The 22,079-nt window shown below is 32.7% G+C and overlaps 2 non-coding genes across 2 annotated transcripts; both read right to left on the reverse strand.

Annotated features, from left to right (window-relative positions):
- Positions 1-15,368: 15,368 nt before the first annotated feature.
- LOC130977694 (small nucleolar RNA R71) lies at positions 15,369-15,476 on the reverse strand. Its single transcript, XR_009085376.1, has one exon. It is a non-coding gene; the product is annotated as a small nucleolar RNA R71 (small nucleolar RNA).
- Positions 15,477-20,147: 4,671 nt separating this feature from the next.
- On the reverse strand, positions 20,148-20,251 carry LOC130977359 (small nucleolar RNA R71). The gene has a single exon (XR_009085053.1). It is a non-coding gene; the product is annotated as a small nucleolar RNA R71 (small nucleolar RNA).
- Between the last annotated feature and the right edge of the window lie 1,828 nt (positions 20,252-22,079).

The raw sequence follows: 22,079 nt of genomic DNA on the forward strand, positions 1-22,079 counted from the left end.
ATAAATGATTGTAAATATTTTTGCAACACACATTACTATATACCCTAAAAATATTTATCATATATATATATATATATATATATATATATATATATATATATATACTCTTTTTATTGTTTTTCTTCTTCCTCATTTAACAAATTCTTCGTATCTGCTCTTGGTTTGTCCAAATCCAACTCATAAAAAGCTCTATGTTATATATACATACAAATTAAAAATGAGTAATTGCTAATAATGTTAATTATAATACTTATTAGTTGAGTCTTAGTTTGTGCTTTTGAGTCTAAAATGAGTAGTAAATGTACATTAATTTATTCTCAATTTTTTTTTCTAGTATTAAGAAATTAAGAAATGATTTAAATAAGTACAAATTGAAAAAAATATATTGGTAAAAAAAATCAATTAAATCCTAAAATACTAATAACGTAGCAAGACAAGATAATGTAACTTATCACATTATTTAATTCATTATGCGAGTATTTACTGATGTATGTTAAGGGTTAAAATAATAAAATATGTTTATCTTTTATTTAGACAGATAAAAAGAAATTACAAAGATCAAACTATTTAAGCTAGTTTAAGCATTGATAAAGAAAGAAATAATATTACGTAAATAAATTATTTTGACAGTGACAATAATTACACCAAACACAAGAAATATGTATTTTCAACTTGTTATCGATCAAAAGTTCAAAACTAATTATTTATGTAACATACATTTTTTACTAATAAATTATTTAAAGAGTAAAGTATATATATTTTTTAAATTTGTCTAAAATTTTAAAAATATCTCTAAATTTTATTTTGTTTTAAATTTATTTTAAAATTTTTTTATTTGCATTAAATATATTATTAACAGTTAAATTTTCAAAAAATTTGGATTAATCCAGTAATAATGTATGATAATTATCTCTAATTTACTTGTGTTATTATTTTTTTTGTAAAATTGCTGTTGAATTAATCCTAATTTTTTAAAAAAATCAGCTGTCAATGGTATATTTGATACAAATAAAAAATTTTTGGGACAAAATTAAAACAAAATAAAATTTAAAAATATTTTTAAAAATTTTAGCAAATTTTAAAGAAAAAAAAACTTTTCTCAACTATACTTTTAGTAAACCCACGTGCATGCAATTGTCTTTACGTGAAATTTATAATTATTAATGACAATTTAATTAAATATATTAAATTATTTAATTATTTTCAACTATCAACTTTAAATGATGATAACTAATTGTATATAAATTTTCGCCAAAAACAAATAATCAAAATGCTTACCTAATTCAAGTTTGAGCTTAGTCCTTTTCTCAGCAATATGAAATCCAACACAATCTACTAAACCTCGTGCCGAGCAACCACATGAATCTTGTCTTCCTTTTTCAATGGGATCCCTTTCAATCACAACTCTTGGATTCATTCCATGTCTTAATGGCCATATTCTTGTCCCTAACCACTTTGAGTCGCTCTCCAAGAAAGCCGCACCGCCGCCGTTCCATTCCGGCACCATAACTTGGTGTCTTGGACCTATAGGGACATGCTTTACTCTCACGTGTCGATCAAAAAATGATTTTTGTTTAGAATTGTTAGGCACTTTTTTTACCATATGTTTTTTTTTGTCTTTTTTTTTTCTTCTTGTTCTTCAGGAATCATCAGAATCCAATGATGAATTTGAAGAAGTCTGAATAGAAAATGTGAATTTTTTAGATGAAAATCTCTAATTATTATTTTTTTTGAGCTTCTTTCTAAGGTTATACATTCCATCCTTAGGCACTTCTTCATACAATGATGGACACATCTTCTGACTCTACAAAATGATGATACTAATATTTTAGTTTAATTAGTCTATATAATTTTATAGCTTATAAGTATATGTTTACAAATTTTGATTTTATTGAAGTATATAATAAGTTTGAACATTTTTTTAATAGTTATAATCACTCACTTAAACCCAAAACATTGAAACAAGAGACATGTAAATTAGCATCCGTACAAAATTAATATTGTATATAGTTGAAAATCTTCATTGTCCAAAATATATGGAATATAATCTATCAATTTGAAAATTAATTCTTTTTCATGATAAGATTAACTAATAGCAGAATAACTAAACTAACATATTGGAAATATAATCTATAAAAAGGTCTTACAAATCCAAATTTTTTCTTCCAATTATATATGTATATTTCAACCAAAAATTAATTCACACAGATATATCTTTAATTATCCAAAAAAAACTTCTCCTAAAATAAACAATTGAAATTACCTTCCAAAATTGTTGTTCCTGCTTGACCTAAATCCTTTCTTGTTGGATGCAGTCTCTCTATACAACAAAACATTCTTTCACTTAGGATTTTTATTATTACAAGTTAAACCAACTTTAGAATCACCACAAGAATTCATTGTAGCATTTTTAATCCAATTCAACAATTTCATTGAAATATTGTCACCTTTTTTGTTGTTATCATCGTCGTAGCTACCACCATATTTCTTGTTTTCAACATTAAACTCCTCCAACACTTGTGTTTCGTCATTACTACTATCTCTTCCTCCTTTTCTACCATACTCGGCAAGAATTGACTCGTCGAGAATAAATTGATTCAATATATATACTGTTGTATCTACTTTCAGATCACGATGATGATATTTTTGGTTAGGAACTCCCTTGTCTTTCTCATCACTTGACTCTGATAATGATAAACTCACAAGATTCACAATGTTATCGTGATAAATCTTTTTCGTTGTTGTCATTATTCGATCACCACCGATATCTATAAAGAATTGTGTCCCATATATATATATATATATATATATATATATATATATATATATATATATATATTAGTTTCATAGATTATTTAGTCAAATAATTCTCTTGAATATATAGTTATATAACATATTAATTATAAAAAATAATAATTTAAAATAAAATAATATAAAAAAATTATGGGAGAGGATTTCACCTTTCCAAATATTTCATAGGTCCTTATTCAATTCTTTTTGTTGCAAATAAATTTTGCATATATGTATTTTGGACTTTAATTTTAAGTCAAACCCTAGAAATGGATACACTTAAAACTTTTTTAATACATACTAAAGTAATATATCTTTCATTGACATTCTTGAAATTTTTTTATTAAGATGAGAGAAGATTTATTGAATTATTGATGTGCTAATTTATTTGCAAAAATTAAAATATCTACCGGCATTAATAACTATTTATCATATATATATATATATATATATATATATATATATATATATATATATATTTTTTATGATATATTCTAACTTAAGAGGACAAAGAATAGTTGAATATTTAATATAAATCTGAATTTTATGACCCTGTATAAAACCCACGTCGAACAGTAAAAGTTAAATTCTAATTCATCTTTGCAGATATCTGATCTATTATTTGTCCCATCCTGTTTCGTTTTTAAGCATAAATTAAAACAAAAATTTAAATATGATACAATATTATTAATTATTTTATTAATTATATATATATATATATATATATTATTTGAGTGAGTATTACTTAGATCCGACTCTGTTCGTTAAAAATTCGCTTTGAACAGATAGAGGCAGAACAGATACCTGTAAGTTCGAATAATATTATCATTCTTAAATAGGTCAAATCGTTTGATATTTATTTAGGTACACGAGTGAGCTAACTATTTAACTAAACAAAATTAATTTAACATGATATATTAAAATTTGTGATTAGTTATTCTAAGATAGGTGGTGGAATAAAATAAATATTTTTTAATATTTTAAAAATATTTTTATTGTTCTCCAAAAAGAATATTTATGATCATTATTTTAATTTATAATATTAAATTTATATTAAAATAATTATTTTTTATATTTTTGTAAAGCACATTATTTTATAGATATGTCAATAGGTAAATATGAATATGGAAAAAGAAAAAAGAAAAGGGACTTTTGCTTGTTAGTGAAAAATAAGTTTTAATCTCATCGATTTTTTTTTTGTTGTGCATAACAAATATTAATTGTAAGAAGAGAAAGAGAAAGAGAAAGCAGTAAATTTTCAATTGAAGATTTAAAAAATAAAACAAAAAATAAAAGACAAAGAGAGAGAGAAAAAGACATACCAGTTTTTAAAAGGAGACAAAGAGAAAGAGAGAATTGAAAATTAAAAAGAAGATTTTATTAGCGGGTCTGATCTTTTTGATGATGAGTATTTTAGTTTGATTTGACCTCTTATGTAAAACTACAAAATATATATTAGGGATTTGTGATGACGAGGGTATTTCTGAAATTTGTTAATTTAAATAAAGGATAAATTGTTAATATTATATTTAAAAAATTATATCGTTGACAAAAAATAATTTTTAAGAATACAAATGATAAATAAATTTTTGAATGATTTAAAAGTGCGATAAAATATTTAATAAATATTATATTTTTTTAATAAGTGGCAAAATTTTTTTATATTTAACAAATAAATTTTTATTTGTTTGATCCAAAATTTTGTAATCACATTTAAATAACTATTTAAAAGATACACACAAAAAATAGAACAAATTTTAATTTCTAATTTTTTTATTTTTCAATAAACCTTAGTCAAATATAATAAAATTAGTTTTAAAGAAACATTTACTTAACACAAAATTATCAAATTTTAAAAAATAAAATATTTTATTTTTATGCCAATACTTGCAAAAAAATCAAAATTTGATCTTTAAATTCTTTTTTAAAATATATATTTAATATATAGTTATTTTTTGTATTTTAAAAATTTTTAAGAACTTATTTATTGTTTATATCCTTTTGAATTAATTTTGTCAATGATATAAATTTTTGGACATCATTTTATTATTTTACCCTAAATACAATAAATATATTTAAAGACAAAATTAACTCTCAAGGATACAATTATCATCAGCATTTCTATTAACAATATTTACTCTCAAGGGTATAACTGAAAAATATTTAAAGTTTTAGGAACAAAATTAAATATTAATGATATATATATTTTAAAACTTTTTAAAAATATCAGGGACAAAAGAGACTAAATTTGACCCTATTATCAATTTTGATCCAAAATAATTGCTAAGTACTAAGAGATTATCACTTTTATAAATAATTATATTATAAAAATGGTAAAGCAATTAAAAAAGGAATAAAATCATGTAATAATAATGGCAATTTTCAAAATACATTTGAAATATTTTTCTATATCTCAAGATATTATTTTGTTATAATCATCCTACGTTACCAAAATTTAGTTACTAATCAGCCAATATATATATATATATATATATATATATATATATTTGGCATCTTAGTATGATAAATAATTTTGATTATTCTACTAAAATATTTTAGGTTTAGTTATCCTATTATGATAGATTTGATTATTTTAATGAATACTTATTTAATTAAAATTAAAAATATATAAATTGATGCGTGCATAAATATATACAAATATATCGTAACTAATTTAATAACTAAATTTTCTTGCACAAAATATTTTTAATTTAGTTAATACTTCCTCTAGTATCAAATAATTTTTAATTTTTAAAATTTTATTTTTCAATTTCAACCTATGTTAGTGCCATTTAAGAATTTGATGGGTTTTAACTTTTAAAGCAATCTTAATAGTTATGGTCTTGCCTCATATATGGAAAGAGTCGTTTTAAAATAAACAACTTAGAACGATATTTTTTAAACCCAAAATTTAATTTATGTACCTATTTATAATCTGGTAACGAAATATTAACTTTAAATTATCGCTACCTTACTATTCATTATTCAGTAACTTTTATACAGACATCAATAATAATATTTTATTACCATGTAATATCTTTCATTTATTCATAGCTAGAGAGTAGTAGTCTTTGGTTTGTTAAAATTGTTTAAATAGATAACTTTAAAGATCCATATTTTTATGATTAATTTATTATATGATCTATTGTGAGTTGTGAGTTTGGATCCATTATTCTATCACTAAATTTTGGTGATGGTAAATACACTAAAGGGTGTAAAATCTAAAATAATATAACTTAGGCCTTTTATGAATAAGACTATATTACTATAGATTACACAATTTGACGTATCTTTTTTTGTTGGTAAAGTCCAGAAGATTTATGATGAGTTGATAAATACATTTTATTTATTTAAATACAATAAAATCTAAGAAATTATGCTATAAAGCTAACGTTAGGGATGATAAAATTCTTGGATTCTCACGCTCGCAAGAGACGCTCCAAATGAAATCTGATTATAGGAAATTTTTTTCGTGAGGATAAAGATGAGAGGTAAAATCCGAAGCAGGTGCGACAATTTAAGCCATAATTTCTATTTTATTTTTGTTGATTTTTAAAATTTATAAATTTATTTAATTATTTTTAATAATTTATTTTTCATATATTTTTTAATTATTTTACATGTGTCATATATATAGAAAGAGAAACTCTAAATTTCTAATCCTCATTTACATAACCTGTTTTGAGGGTTACCTGAAACATAGATTTAGGCTTGGGCGTGAGGTCCAAATTCTTTTGTATGGGAATGTCCGACCTCTTTGGTGTCGAGGTGCCGCCTGTCCGAGTTCCTCAGGAGATGGGGATAGTACCTGCAAGATACTTCGATGCTTAAGTTAGCAAGAGTTTTAAGTATGTTTTTAGTAGAGTAGAACGTGAATCATACCTAGGAGTAGTTCCATCTTTATTCACGTTTCATTATTCAGTAACTTTGTTGGAGTAGTTCCATCTTTATTAATAGATAACCATTTCCTTTATCTTGTGAGTTTGTTAGGATTTATCTTTTAAGGAAGTTAGAGATAGTTGGAGAGATTCGGAGAGACATTTATTTAGATAAGCATAAGCTGCCCTTTTGAATTGTGTCGTCCTCTTTAAGGAGGTTGGGTATGCGGTACGGGCCACCATCTTAGGTAGGTCTTTTATCCTCATTGGGCCTAACTTTTGTGTTTTAGACCAGGGTATGAACAGTACCCCTGCTTGAATCCTGATCTTTTTATAGGTTAGGCTCAAGCATTTTGTGGCTTTCTGCTTTTGAAATGGAGTTATGTTTTTGTAGTTGAACACAGTTTGCTTGACTTTTAGGTCTTAGCAACTTTGTTAAATTTGGAGTTATTACTTTGCTTTTTATAGTTCCGACTTCGAGTAGTCGGTAGGGGTGATCGTGGATCGGATCCAATATCCGCAATTTTTAAGTTTGGATCTGATCCGATCTGCACATTTGCGGAGCAGATCGGATAGCGGATATATTCGCAAAATACAAAAATATTTTTAAAATGTTATTTTTATTAAAAAATATCAATAAAATTCATTTTCTCTATTCTTTTAAATATGTTTATTCTTAAAATAATATTAAACATATTTTTTTTAAAATAATAAATTAAAAAAATACAACATATATGGTAATTATTAGTTGAACTAATATATAAAAAGAATATTTACTTATTAATTTATTTATTTTTGCGAAAACACGGATATGCTGATCGGATATGTTGATACCTACACAAAATCCGCAATCCGATCCTATTAGTGTGCGAATCTGATCCGATCCGATAGCCTTGCGATTCAGATCCATATCCACAATTTTCGGATCGAATTCGGATAAATACCGCGGATATGCGGATTGGATCCGATCCATGAACACCCCTAGTAGTCGGTCTTTATTAAGTTACTTTTACAGCTCGTTTTTTATTCGATCTCATTGAGGTCGCTTTGTACGAGTTGTTTATATAACTTCTTACATTAACTTGTATCTCGTCGCTTCATCTTGCCGACCAGTTTTAGGTCGGACAATGATTTTTGCAGTTTGTTGAGCTTAAGTTAATGTGTTCTAGATAGGAAACTTTTTGGAGAAAAAAATAGGAATAATTAAGAAATTTCTTTACAAATCTGCGTATTGGGGGATTGGGTATCCCTAGTACTCGTACTGGTGCCTCATTAAAATACCCTTATAGTTGGAGAAAAGAGTACACCAATACACGAGGTTTGCTACTTAACTGTAGTACTTCTTTCGGTTACAAGCATTCCAAGACCTCGGGAGCTCTCACCCTTAGAGGTCGGACAGTTTGTAGTAACCTTTGCCTAGAACCTCAACTATTTTATAAGGTTCCTTCCAATTAGCAGCCAGCTTTTCTTCCCATGATTTCTGTACTCTGATGTCATTTTGGATTAGGATAAGTTCGCTGGTGGCAGAGTTTCTCTTGATCACATTTTGGTTGTATCCTAGAGACATCCTTTGTTTTAGGGCTTCCTCCTAAATCTGAGCTCTTTTTCGAACTTTGGGGAGAAGATTGAACTCTTCTTTCTGTGCATGGATGTGTGCTCTTTCATTGTAGAATATGACCCTAGGTAATTTTTTAGATACCTCTATAGGGACCATTGCTTCCATTCCATAAGCAAGTCGGAAGGGTGATTTTTCTGTTGTGAAATGTGTAGTGGTCTGATATGCCCACATGACTTGAGGGAGCTTATCGGCCCAAGTTTATTTCGCATCTTGCAATCGGTGCTTTAACCAGCCAATATAACTTTGTTGGCAATTTCAACTTGTCCATTGGCCTGGGGATGCTCGACCGATGTGAATTGGTGTTTTATTTTTAGATCGGCCACCAAGTTCTTAAAGGTCGAGTAAGTGAATTGAGTCCTATTAACCATGGTGATAGAGTGGATAACTCTAAACCTTTTAACAATATTCTTATACAGAAAAGTTCAACTTCTTTGAGCAGTAATAGTTGCTATGGGCTTTGCCTCAACCCACTTAGTGAAGTAGTTAATCCCTACTATGAGGTATTTGACTTGGCCTGATGCTTGTAGAAAGGGTCCAAGAAGATCAAGACCCCATTTTGCGAATGACCATGGTGAGGTAACACTAATAAGCTCTTCAAGAGGGCCCACATGGAAATTAGCATGTTTCTGGCAAGGTGAACATACCTTAACAAACTCGGATGCCTGCTTCTATAATGTCGGCGAGAAAAAACCAGCTCGAATCACTTTTTTGGCCAGTGACTGAGCTTCCAAGTGGTTTCCACATATGCTGCTATGTACGTCCTCCAAGACTTCTTTTGTGTTGGAAGTCAGGACACATTTTAAGAGGGGTGTTGAGATTCCTCTTTTATATAAGACTTTGTGGACCAGTGTGTAATTCTGTGCCCCTTTTATGAGCCTTATGGCTTTCTTTTTGTCCTTGGAAAATAATTCGAACTTGAGGTAGTTGACTATGGGAATCATACACCCTAAATATTGATTGGATATGGTCAGTACTTCCTCCTCCTTTGATATGGATGGTGATTGTAGAGTCTCTTGAATGAGACTTCTATTGTTGTCTCCTGACTTGATGTTGGCTAATTTTGAGAGGGCATAAGCTCGGGCATTGGATTTCCAGGCTATATGTCGAATCTCACTTTTCGAAAAGTTTGTCAGTTGTTCTCGGGTTTCATCTAAGTACTTCTTCATAGTGGGGTCTTTAGCTTGATAGGTGCTATTGATTTGCGATGTTATTAATCTCGAATTACTGAACAACGCCACTTTTTTTGCCTCCCTTCTTTAGCTAGCTTCAATCCAGCAAGTAGGGTTTCATACTCTACTTGATTATTGGAAGTAGAAAACCCAAATTTTATGGATAACTCTATCCGAGTTTCTTGGTTGCTTTCTAGAATAACACCTGCTCCACTTTCAGCTTTGTATGTTGATCTATCCACATATAGACTCCATATTACTGGATTTTTCAGGTTTTCAATATATTAAGTGATGAAGTCAGCAAGGTATTGTGATTTAATTATTATCCGAGCTTCGTACTTCAGGTCAAATTCGGACAGTTCCACAGCCCATTGTAGCATCCGACCTGTGATGAATGAGAATTGTACCAGTTTGGATTTTTCCACTTAAAATAACTTCCGTTGCAAGTATAGACCAAACCGGCAACGAACTCCCACCATCAAAGTTTAATTTCAAATACAAATAACCGAGAGTAATTAAACATCGGGTCGTCTTTCTTAGGAACTAGTGACAACGAGCGTACAATTTTGGTTGTAAGATCAAGGATTTTTCAATAAGGAAGCAAACAATTAAGGAATAAAAGAACACTCAAAATTGTAATTAATAAACTAATAAAGGAATAAAAGAACTATCTATGTAATATGGACAAGTAAAGCTTTAAAATGATTGAAGAGTGGTTCAAAACATAAATGGAACCTTGACTTGGGATGAGTTATGGAACTCCTTCCTTGCCATAACCACAACTATGATAATTATGATGGATTAATCTCACCTAGTCAGCCCTTAACATCGAAGAGTAAGTCAAGTAAGCATAATTGTTATTAATCCACAAATCCTAGCTAACTTACTAATTACCTTAGTAAAAAGCTAGCTGAAGCCTGAAACACTTAACACACAGATCAAGGCATCGAATAATAATAAGAGAGAATTAAGATTAGCTAAATTAATACCAAAGAAGCATGTTTTCAATCATGTAATAATTTTAGGAAGGAAATATAAATACATGCTAAATACATGAATAAATGGGTAAAGATCATGATAAAACCACACAATTAAACACATTGTAAACCATAAAATAGTGGTTTATCACTAGCGTTAGTGAAAACAATAACAACTAACAACCCAAGAATTATCACTAAATGTCGGACATTATGACTCTAGTATTCCATATACTCATTTCCCCAAGCCAAGGGGTGAAAATCTACCCCATAATTAAAATTGGCATTTCATTAAACACATGGTGGATATAATCATAAAACATGGCAAAATTGAAAAAATGATAAAAAAAAACTATGAAACACAAAAGAACAAAATCAACAATAACAACTCAACAAACATAAAATAATAATCAAACATCAAATTCATAAACTAGAACTTAAAATTGAAAAAGCATATATATATATATATATATATATATATAGATAAAGGAAACTAAAATGTAAGAAAGTGTAGAACAAGTAATGTAATTGTTCTTGCTGAGATTGGCCGGTGTATAGCTCGTCCATCGGTGAATACTTGTAAGCTTCTCATCGAGATGAGTTATACGTCGGCAATGAAAGAACAATTGGGTGGGTACCTGAAAAAGACACTCCGACACTCAAGTCAGTAAGTGTTTAAGAGGTATATAATAATTCTATGAATCTAGAATGTAAGACATGAAATGGAAGTTATCATGTGTTGTGTTGTGTTTATAATAATTCTATGAATATAGAATGTAAGACATGAAAATAGAACTTATCATGTGTTCTATGTAATAATTCTATGAATATAGAATGTAAGACATGATATAGAACGTATAGAACTTATCATGTTGTTATGTCTTGAGATATAGAAATTGGTATCTTTTATATGCATAAAATTGATGAATGATATTCATGTTATGACCGTTTGGTCATTAAGATGGAAATGATGGTCATTAAGTCAGTAATGAAGGTTTCGGTTACAAGTAAAGAATGAATAATAGTTAATGCCGGGTTATAACTCATAATGCACAATAAAGACCGAGTTATAAGGTGACGGATCATAGCCCCCAAGCTTTGTCTGCCAATCATATGATCCAGGCTAAGCTTAGAAAGTAAAATGATTTATAACTCGGTTAAAAGATAAGTGAATAATGATATGGTGAGCTGATGAGCGGATAATTTATACGCTTTTTGGCGTTGTTTTTAGGTAGTTTTTAGTAGGATCTAGCTACTTTAAGGGATGTTTTCATTAGTTTTTATGCAAAATTCACATTTCTGGACTTTATTATGAGTTTGTGTGTTTTTCTGTGATTTCAGGTATTTTCTGGCTAAAATTGAGGGACCTGAGCAAAAATCTGATTTAGGCTGACAAAGGACTACTGATGCTGTCGAATTCTGACCTCCCTGCACTCGAGATGGATTTTCTGGAGCTACAGAACTCCGAAATGGCGCACTCTCAACGGCGTTGGAAAGTAGACATCTAGAGATTTCCAGCAATATATAATGGTCCATACTTTGTTCGAGCTTAGATGACGTAAACTGGCGTTTAATGCCAGTTCCATGCTGCATTCTGGAGTAAAACGCCAGAAACACATCACAAACCAGAGTTAAACGCCAAAAATACGTTACAACTTGGCGTTTAACTCCAAGAGAAGCCTCTGCACGTGTAAAGCTCAAGCTCATCCCAAGCACACACCAAAGTGGGCCCCGGAAGTGGATTTCTGCATTTAGACTTATTTCTGTAAACCCTAGTAATTAGTCTAGTATAAATAGGATATTTTACTATTGTATTAGATGTCTTTTGATTGATCTTTAGTCAGTGTATGCGATTTTAGACCTTCAGGGGGGCTGGCCATTCGGCCATGCTTGGACCATCACTTATGTATTTTTCAACGGTGGAGTTTCTACACACCATAGATTAACGGTGTGGAGCTCTGCTGTACCTCGAGTTTTAATGCAATTACTACTATTTTCTATTCAATTCAGCTTATTCTTGTTCTAAGATATTCACTACACTTCAACATGATGGATGTGATGATCCGTGACACTCATCATCATTCTCACCTATGAACACGTGACTGACAACCACTTCTGTTCTACCTTAGAACGAGCGTGTATCTCTTGGATTCCTTAATCAGAATCTTCGTGGTATAAGCTAGAACCCTTTGGCGGCCATTCTTGAGAATCCGGAAAGTCTAAACCTTGTCTGTGGTATTTCGAGTAGGATTCAGGGATTGAATGACTGTGACGAGCTTCAAACTCGCGATTGTTGGGCGTGGTGACAGACACAAAAGAATCAATGGATTCTATTCTGACATGATCGAGAACCGACAGATGATTAGCCATGCTGTGACAAGAGCATTTGGACCATTTTCACTGAGAGGATGGAAAGTAGCCATTGACAACGGTGATGCCTTACATACACCTTGCCATGGAAAGGAGTATGAAGGATTGGATGAAAGCAGTAGGAAAGTAGAGATTCAGAAGGGACAAGCATCTCTATACACTTTTCTGAAAGTCTCATCAATGAATTAGATAAGTATCTCTATCTTTATTTTATGCTTTATTTATTATTATTTTTGAAACATTTATAACCACTTGAATCCACCTAACTGAGATTTATAAGATGACCATAGCTTGCTTCATACCAACAATCTCCGTGGGATCGACCCTTACTCACGTAAGGTTTATTACTTGGACGACCCAGTGCACTTGCTGGTTAGTTGTGCGAAGTTGTGACAAAGTGTGATTCACGTTGAGAGCGCTACCAAGTTTTTGGCGCCATCGTTGATGATCACAATTTCGTGCACCAAGTTTTTGGCGCTGTTGCCGGGGATTGTTCGAGTTTGAAGCCAGCGATTATTCAAGATTTCGGTAACAACACCAAGTTTTTAGCGCCGTTGCCGGGGATTGTTCGAGTTTGGACAACTGACGGTTCATCTTGTTGCTCAGATTTGGTAATTTTATTTTCAAAAAGTTTTTCAAAAATCTTTCAAAAAAAATTATAAAAATTCATAAAAATCATAAAAACAAAAAATATTTTGTGTTTCTTGTTTGAATCTAGTGTCAATTTTTAAGTTTGGTGTCAATTGCATGTCTTAGAAATTTTTGCATTTTTCGAAAATTCATGCATGTGCTCTTCATGATCTTCAAGTTGTTGTTGACAAGTCTTCTTGTTTGATCTTTAAATTTTCTTGTTTTGTGTTTTTTGTTATTTTTCATATGCACTTTGGCATTCATAGTGTCTAAGTATTAAAAATTTCTAAGTTTGGTGTCTTGCATGTTTTTCTTTTCTTGAAAATTTTTCAAAAATAAGTCTTGATGTTCATATTGATCTTCAAAGTGTTCTTGGTATTCATTTTGACATTCATAGTGTTCTTGCATGCATCATGTGTTTTGATTCATAATTTTCATGTTGTGCGTCATTTTTGTTGTTTTTCTCTCTCCTCATTAAAAATTCAAAAATAAAAAAATATCTTTTCCTTTTTTTTCTCATAAATTTTGAAAATTTGAGTTGACTTAGTCAAAAATTTTTTAAACTTAGCTATTTCTTATAAGTCAAGTCAAATTTTCAATTTTAAAAATGCTATCTTTTCAAAACTTTTTCAAAAATCAAATCTTTTTCATTTTTTTATTATTTTCGAAAATTTTTAAAATTTATTTTCAAAATCTTTTTCTTATCTTTATTTCAAAATTTCAAAAACTTTACTAACAATTAATGTGATTGATTCAAAAATTTGAAGTTTGTTACTTTTTGTTAAGTAAGGTTCAATCTTTAAATTCTAGAGTCATATCTTTTAGTTTTTTGTTAGTCAAGTAATCAATTTTAATTTTAAAAATTAAATCTTTTCCAAAATATCTTTCTCAATCATATCTTTTCAAAAGATCCTTTTCAAATCATATCTTTTTCAAAATTGATTTCAAAAATCTTTTCTAACTTCTTATCTTTTCGAAATTGATTTTCAAATCTTTTCAACTAACTAATTGACTTTTTGTTTGTTTCTTATCTTTTTCAAAACCACTTAACTACTTTTCTCTTTCTAAATTTCGAAAATGCCTCCCTCTTTTTCAAGATTCTTTTAATTAACTAAGTGTTTCAAATTTTAATTTTAATTTTATTTCTTCTCTCAATTTTCGAAAATCACTAACTATTTTTCAAAAATAATTTTCGAATTTCTCCCTCTCTCATCTTCTTCTATTTATTTATTTAATTACTAACACTTTTCTCTTCATCTTAAAATTCAAACCCTTTCTTCCTCTCTGAGTTCAAATTTTCCTCTTTTCCTTCTTCTATTCTTTTCTTCTTTTACTAACATAAAGAAATCTCTCTACTGTGGTAAAGAGGATCCCTATTATTATTTTCTGTTCCCTTCTTTTTCATATGAGCAGGAGCAAGGACAAGAATATTCTTGTTGAAGCAGATCCTGAACCTGAAAGGACTCTGAAGAGGAAACTAAGAGAAGCTAAATTACAACAATCCAAAGACAACCTTACAGAAATTTTTGAAAAGAAAGAGGAGATGGCAGCCGAAAATAATAATGCAAGGAGGATGCTTGGTGACTACACTACACCCACTTCCAAGTTTGATGGAAGAAGCATCTCAATCCCTGCCATTGGAGCAAACAATTTTGAGCTGAAATCTCAACTAGTTGCTCTAATGCAACAGAACTGCAAGTTCCATGGACTTCCATCAGAAGATCTCTATCAGTTTTTAACTGAGTTCTTGCATATCTGTGAGACTGTTAAGACTAATGGAGTAGATCCTGAAGTCTACAGGCTCATGCTTTTCCCTTTTGCTGTAAGAGACAGAGCTAGAACATGGTTGGACTCACAACCTAAAGATAGCCTGGACTCTTGGGATAAGTTGGTCACGGCCTTCTTGGGTAAGTTCTTTCCTCCTCAAAAGCTGAGCAAGCTTAGAGTGGATGTTCAGACCTTCAAACAGAAAGATGGTGAATTCCTCTATGAAGCTTGGGAAAGATACAAGCAGATGAACAAAAGGTGTCCTTCTGACATGCTTTCAGAGTGGACCATTTTGGATATATTCTATTATGGTCTATCTGAGTTCTCTAAGATGTCATTGGACCATTCTGCAGGTGGATCCATTTACCTAAAGAAAACGCCTGCAGAAGCTCAAGAACTCATTGACATGGTTGCAAATGACCAATTCATGTACACCTATGAGAGGAATCCTATGAGTAATGGGACGCCTCAGAAGAGGGGAGTTCTTGAAATTGATGCTCTGAATGCCATATTGGCTCAGAACAAAATGTTGACTCAGCAAGTCAACATGATTTCTCAAAGTTTGAATGGATGGCAAAATGCATCCAACAGTACTAAAGAGGCATCTTCTGAAGAAGAAGCTTATGATCCTGAGAACCCTGCAATGGCAGAGGTGAATTACATGGGTGAACCCTATGGGAACACCTATAATTCTTCATGGAGAAATCATCCAAATTTCTCATGGAAGGATCAATAAAAGCCCCAACAAAGCTTTAATAATGGTGGAAGAAACAGGCTCAGCAATAACAAGCCTTTTCCATCATCTTCTCAGCAACAGACAGAGCATTCTGAGCAGAGCCCCTCTAGCTTAGCAAACATAGTCTCTGATCTGTCTAAGGCCACTTTAAGTTTCATGAGTGAAACAAGGACCTCCATTAGAAATTTGGAGGCACAAGTGGGCCAGCTGAGTAAGAAAATCACTAAAACTCCTCCTAGTACTCTCCCAAGCAATACTGAAGAGAATCTGAAAAGAGAGTGCAAGGCCATTGACATAATCAAAATGGCCGAACCTAGAGAGGAAGGGAAGGATGTGAATCTGATGAGCGGATAATTTGTACGCTTTTTGGCATTGTTTTTAGTATGTTTCTAGTAGTTTTAGTTGAGTTCTTAGTATATTTTTATTAGTTTTTAGTTAAAATTCACTTTTCTGGACTTTACTATGAGTTTGTGTGTTTTTCTGTGATTTCAGGTATTTTCTGGCTGAAATTGAGGGACCTGAGCAAAAATCTGATTCAGAGACTGAAAAGGACTGCAGATGCTGTTGGATTCTGACCTCCCTGCACTCGAAGTGAATTTTCTGGAGCTACAGAAGCCCAATTGGCGCGCTCTCAACGGCGTTGGAAAGTAGACATCCTGGGCTTTCCAGCAATATATGATAGTCCATACTTTGCCCAAGATTTGATGGCTCAAATCGGCGTTCAAAGTCACCTACAGAAATTCCAGCGTTAAACGCCGGAACTGGCACCTAATTGGGAGTTAAACGCCCAAACTGGCATAAAAGCTGGCGTTTAACTCCAAGAGAAGTCTCTACACGAAAATGCTTCATTGCTCAGCCCAAGCACACACCAAGTGGGCCCGGAAGTGGATTTTTATGTCATTTACTCATTTCTGTACACCCTAGGCTACTAGTTTTCTATAAGTAGGACCTTTTACTATTGTAATAGGGATATAGAGAGTCTTTTGATCATGTTTTGAGGATTAAACTCACTTTGGGAGGCTGGCCATTCGGCCATGCCTAGACCTTGTTCTTATGTATTTTCAACGGTGGAGTTTCTACACACCATAGATTAAGGTGTGGAGCTCTGCTGTACCTCGAGTATTAATGCAATTACTATTGTTCTTCCATTCAATTCCGCTTGTTCTTGTTCTAAGATATCACTTGTTCTTCAACTTGATGAATGTGATGATCCGTGACACTCATCATCATTCTCACTCATGAACAAGGTGACTGACAACCACTTTTGTTCTACAAGCAACCAAGGCTCTAGTGAATATCTCTTGGATTCTTTAATCGGAATCTTCGTGGTATAGGCAGGACCTGATGGCGGCATTCAAGAGAATCCGGAAGGTCTAAACCTTGTCTGTGGTATTCTGAGTAGGATTCAATGATTGAATGACTGTGACGTGCTTCAAACTCCTAACCTGCTGGGCGTTAGTGACAGACGCAAAAGAGGGATTCTATTCCAGTAGGAGCGGGAACCGAACCGGTGATTGGCCGTACTGTGACAGAGTGCGTGAGCATTAGCTTTCACTGCGAGGATGGGAGGTAGCCACTGACAACGGTGAAACCCTACACGAGCTTGCCATGGAAAGGAGTAAGAAGGATTGGATGAAGGCAGTAGGAAAGCAGAGAGACGGAAGGGAAGGCACCTTCATACGCTTGTCTGAAGCTCTCACCAATGATATACATAAGTATCTCTATCTTTATCTTTTATGTTATTTTCGTTCATCACCATATCCATTTGAGTCTGCCTGACTGAGATTTACAAGATGACCATAGCTTGCTTCATACCACCAATCTCCGTGGGATCGACCCTTACTCGCGTAAGGTTTATTACTTGGACGACCCAGTGCACTTGCTGGTTAGTTGTGCGAAGTTGTGTTTATGCCATGGTATTGAGCACCAAGTCTTTGGAGCCATTACTAGGGATTGTTTATGTTTTGAAAAGTATTGATCACAATTTCGTGCACCAAGTTTTTGGTGCCGTTGCCGGGGATTGTTCGAGTTTTGAGCAAGCTTTTGGTCCGGTGACATCAGTGCCAAAATCCGGCAACAGCACCAAGTTTTTGGCGCCGTTGCCGGGGATTGTTCTGTGTATGGACAACTGACGGTTCATCTTGTTGCTTAGATTAGGTATTTTTCTTCAGAGTTCTTAAGAATGAATTCTAGTGTTTCAAGGTGATGTTCTTATCATCACCAAAGCTGATTGATCATCATCAATTTAGCTCTTGAATGCAATGTCTTGCTGAAGCTTAGCTAGCTATGTCTAATTCCTTTAGACTCAAGCTTTAGACTAACATTGCATGATTCCTGGAATTCTCATTAAGAATTTTGATACCTTTATTTTCCTTTTCACCTAATTTTCGAAAAAATCCAAAAAAATTACAAAATCATAAAAACAAAAAATTATTTCTTATTTAAGTCTAGTGTCTCGTTTTAAGTTTGGTGTCAATTGCATGTTTCTGTTCTTCTTGCATTTTTCGAATTTATGCATGTGTCTTAATTAATCTTCAAGTTGTTCTTGATGATTTTCTTGTTTTGATCTTTGAATTCTATTGACTTGAGTGTTTTGTTGTTTCTCATATGCATTTTCATTTTGTTAGTGTCAGTAGTATAAAAACTGCTAAGTTTGGTGTCTTGCATGCATTGTTATTTGATTTTAGATGCATTTTGATCATTCCTCATTATTAAAAATCCAAAAATATTTTTAATTTGTGTCTTTTCAAGTCAATAATACAGAGAATTGAAGATTCAGAACATACTGCAGAGGAATTATACAGAAAAAGCTGGGCATTCAAAAATGCCCAGTGAAGAAGACAGACTGGCGTTTAAACGCCAGCCAGGGTGCCTGGTTGGGCGTTTAACGCCCAAAAGGGTATAGTTTTGGGCGTTAAACGCCAGAATGTGCACCATTCTGGGCGTTTAACGCCAGGATGGCAAAGGGGGAAGATTTTGTTTTCAAAATCAATTTTTTTTTTCAAGTTTTCAAAGTTTTTCAAAATCAAATCTTTTTCAAATCATATCTTTTCAATCAAATGTTTTCAAAATCAATTTCTTTCCTTTTTCAAAGATACTTACTAACAATTAATGATTTGATTGAACATTTTTTTGCCTTTTCTGTTGAGGAAGGTTTTATGTTTGAATCATATCTTTTCTTGTTAGGCAAGTCATTAATTTTTAAAATCATATCTTTTCAAATTGTTTTCAAATCATATCTTTTAAAATTGTTTTCAAATCATATCTTCTCAATCAAATCTTTTTAAAACCATAACTTTTCAATCAAATCTTTTTTAATTACATCTTTTTCAAACTAGTTTTCAATCATATCTTTTTAACTTCTAATTTCAAAATCTTTTTCAAAAATCACTTGATTTCTTTTCTATTCTTGGTTTTCGAAAATCAATTAAGTGTTTTTCAAAATGTTTTCAAAATCTTTTACTTAATTTTCGAAAATTACTTCCCTTCTTCTCACATCCTTCTATTTATGGACTAACACTATTCCTTAATGCAAAATTCGAACTCCATCTTCTTTGATAAGTTCGAATTTTCTACCTCTGTCTTCCATTTTTTTTCCTCTGACACCTCAAGGAATCTCTATACTGTGACATAGAGGATTCCATATTTTCTTGTTCTCTTCTCTTTCATATGAGCAGGAGCAGAGACAAAGACATTCTTGTTGAAGCTGACCCTGAACCTGAAAGGACCTTGAAGAGAAAGCTAAGAGAAGCTAAGGCACAACTGTCTGTAGAGGACCTAACCGAATTCTTCAAAGAAGAAGAAGACATGGCAGCCGAAAACAACAACAATGCCAACAATGCAAGGAAGGTGCTGGGTGACTTTACTGCACCTACTCCCAACTTCTATGGGAGAAGCATCTCTATCCCTGCCATTGGAGCAAACAACTTTGAGCTTAAGCCTCAATTAGTTTCTCTAATGCAACAGAATTGCAAGTTCCATGGACTTCCATTGGAAAATCCTCATCAGTTCTTAGCTGAATTCTTGCAAATCTGTGACACAGTCAAGACTAATGGGGTAGACCCTGAGGTCTATAGACTGATGCTATTCCCTTTTGCTGTAAGAGACAGAGCTAGGATATGGTTGGACTCCCAACCTAAGGAAAGCCTGGACTCTTGGGAAAAGCTAGTCAATGCCTTCTTGGCAAAGTTCTTTCCACCTCAAAAATTGAGTAAGCTTAGAGTGGAAGTCCAAACCTTCAGACAGAAGGATGGAGAATCCCTCTATGAAGCTTGGGAAAGATACAAACAATTAATCAGAAAATGTCCATCTGACATGCTTTCTGAATGGAGCATCATAGGTATTTTCTATGATGGTCTCTCTGAACTGTCCAAGATGTCTTTGGATAGCTCTGCTGGAGGATCTCTTCATCTGAAGAAGACGCCTACAGAGGCTCAAGAGCTCATTGAGATGGTTGCAAATAACCAATTCATGTACACTTCTGAAAGGAATCCTGTAAACAATGGGACTAGTCAGAAGAAAGGAGTTCTTGAGATTGACACTCTGAACGCCATTTTGGCTCAGAATAAAATATTGACTCAACAAGTCAATTTGATTTCTCAAAGTCTGTCTGGAATGCAAAATGCACCAATCAGTACTAAGGAGGCTTCATCTGAGGAAGAAGCTTATGATCCTGAGAACCCTTCAATGGAAGATGTGAATTACCTAGGAGAACCCTATGGTAACACCTATAATTCTTCATGGAGAAATCACCCAAATTTCTCATGGAAGAATCAAGAGAGACCTCAACAAGGTTTCAATAACAATAATGGTGGAAGAAACAGGTTTAGCAGTGGCAAACCTTTTCCATCATCTTCTCAGCAACAGACAAAGAATCCTAAGCAGAACCCCTCTGACTTAGCAACCATGGTCTCTGATCTAATTAAAACCACTCAAAGTTTCATGAATGAAACAAGGTCCTCCATTAGAAATTTGGAAGGACAAGTGGGACAGCTGAGCAAGAAAGTTACTGAACTCCCTCCAAGTACTCTCCCAAGCAACACAGAAGAAAATCCAAAAGGAGAGTGCAAAGCCATCAATATGGCCGAATTTGGAGAGGATAGAGAGGAAGTGAACGCCACTGAGGAAGGCCTCAATGGGCGTGCACTGACCTCACTTGAGTTCCCCAATGAGGAACCATAGGAATCTGGGACTTAAAATGAGACCATAGAGATTCCAGTGGACTTACTTCTGCCTTTCATGAGCTCTGATGAGTATTCTTCCTCTGAAGAGGATGAGTATGTCACTGAAGAGCAAGTTGCTATATACCTTGGAGCAATCATGAAGCTAAATGACAAGTTATTTGGAAATGAGACTTGGGAGGATGAACCTCCTTTGCTCACCAAAGAACTGGATGACTTGTCTAGGCAGAAATTACCTCAAAAGAGACAAGATCCTGGGAAGTTTTCCATACCTTGCACCATAGGCACCATGACCTTCAAGAAGGCTCTGTGTGACTTAGGGTCAAGTGTAAACCTCATGCCTCTCTCAGTAATGGAGAAGCTAGGGATCTTTGAGGTACAAGCTGCAAGAATCTCACTAGAGATGGCAGACAACTCAAGAAAACAAGCTCATGGACTTGTGGAGAATGTTTTGGTAAAGGTTGAAGACCATTACATTCCTACTGATTTCATAGTCCTAGAGACTGGGAAGTGCATGGATGAATCTATCATCTTTGGCAGACCTTTCCTAGCCACAGCAAAGGCTGTGATTGATGTTGATGGAGGTGAACTGATCATTCAAGTGAATGGAGAATCCTTTGTGTTTAAGGCTCAAGGATATCCCTCTGTCACCATAGAGAAGAAGCATGAAGAGCTTCTCTCAAATCAGAGTCAAGAAGAGCCCCCACAGTCAAACTCTAAGTTTGGTGTTGGGAGGCCACAACCAAACTCTAAGTTTGGTGTTGAACCCCCACATTCAAACTCTAAGTTTGGTGTTGGGAGGTTCCAACATTGCTCTGAGTATCTGTGAGGCTCCATGAGAGCCCTCTGTCAAGCTACTGACATTAAAGAAGCGCTTGTTGGGAGGCAACCCAATGATTATAGTTTATATATTTTCTTTTGTCATTTTATGTTTTTTGTAGGTTGATGATCATAAGAAGTCACA

Source organism: Arachis stenosperma, chromosome 4 (assembly GCF_014773155.1).
Source record: "Arachis stenosperma cultivar V10309 chromosome 4, arast.V10309.gnm1.PFL2, whole genome shotgun sequence".
NCBI classification, from domain to species: Eukaryota; Viridiplantae; Streptophyta; class Magnoliopsida; order Fabales; family Fabaceae; genus Arachis; species Arachis stenosperma.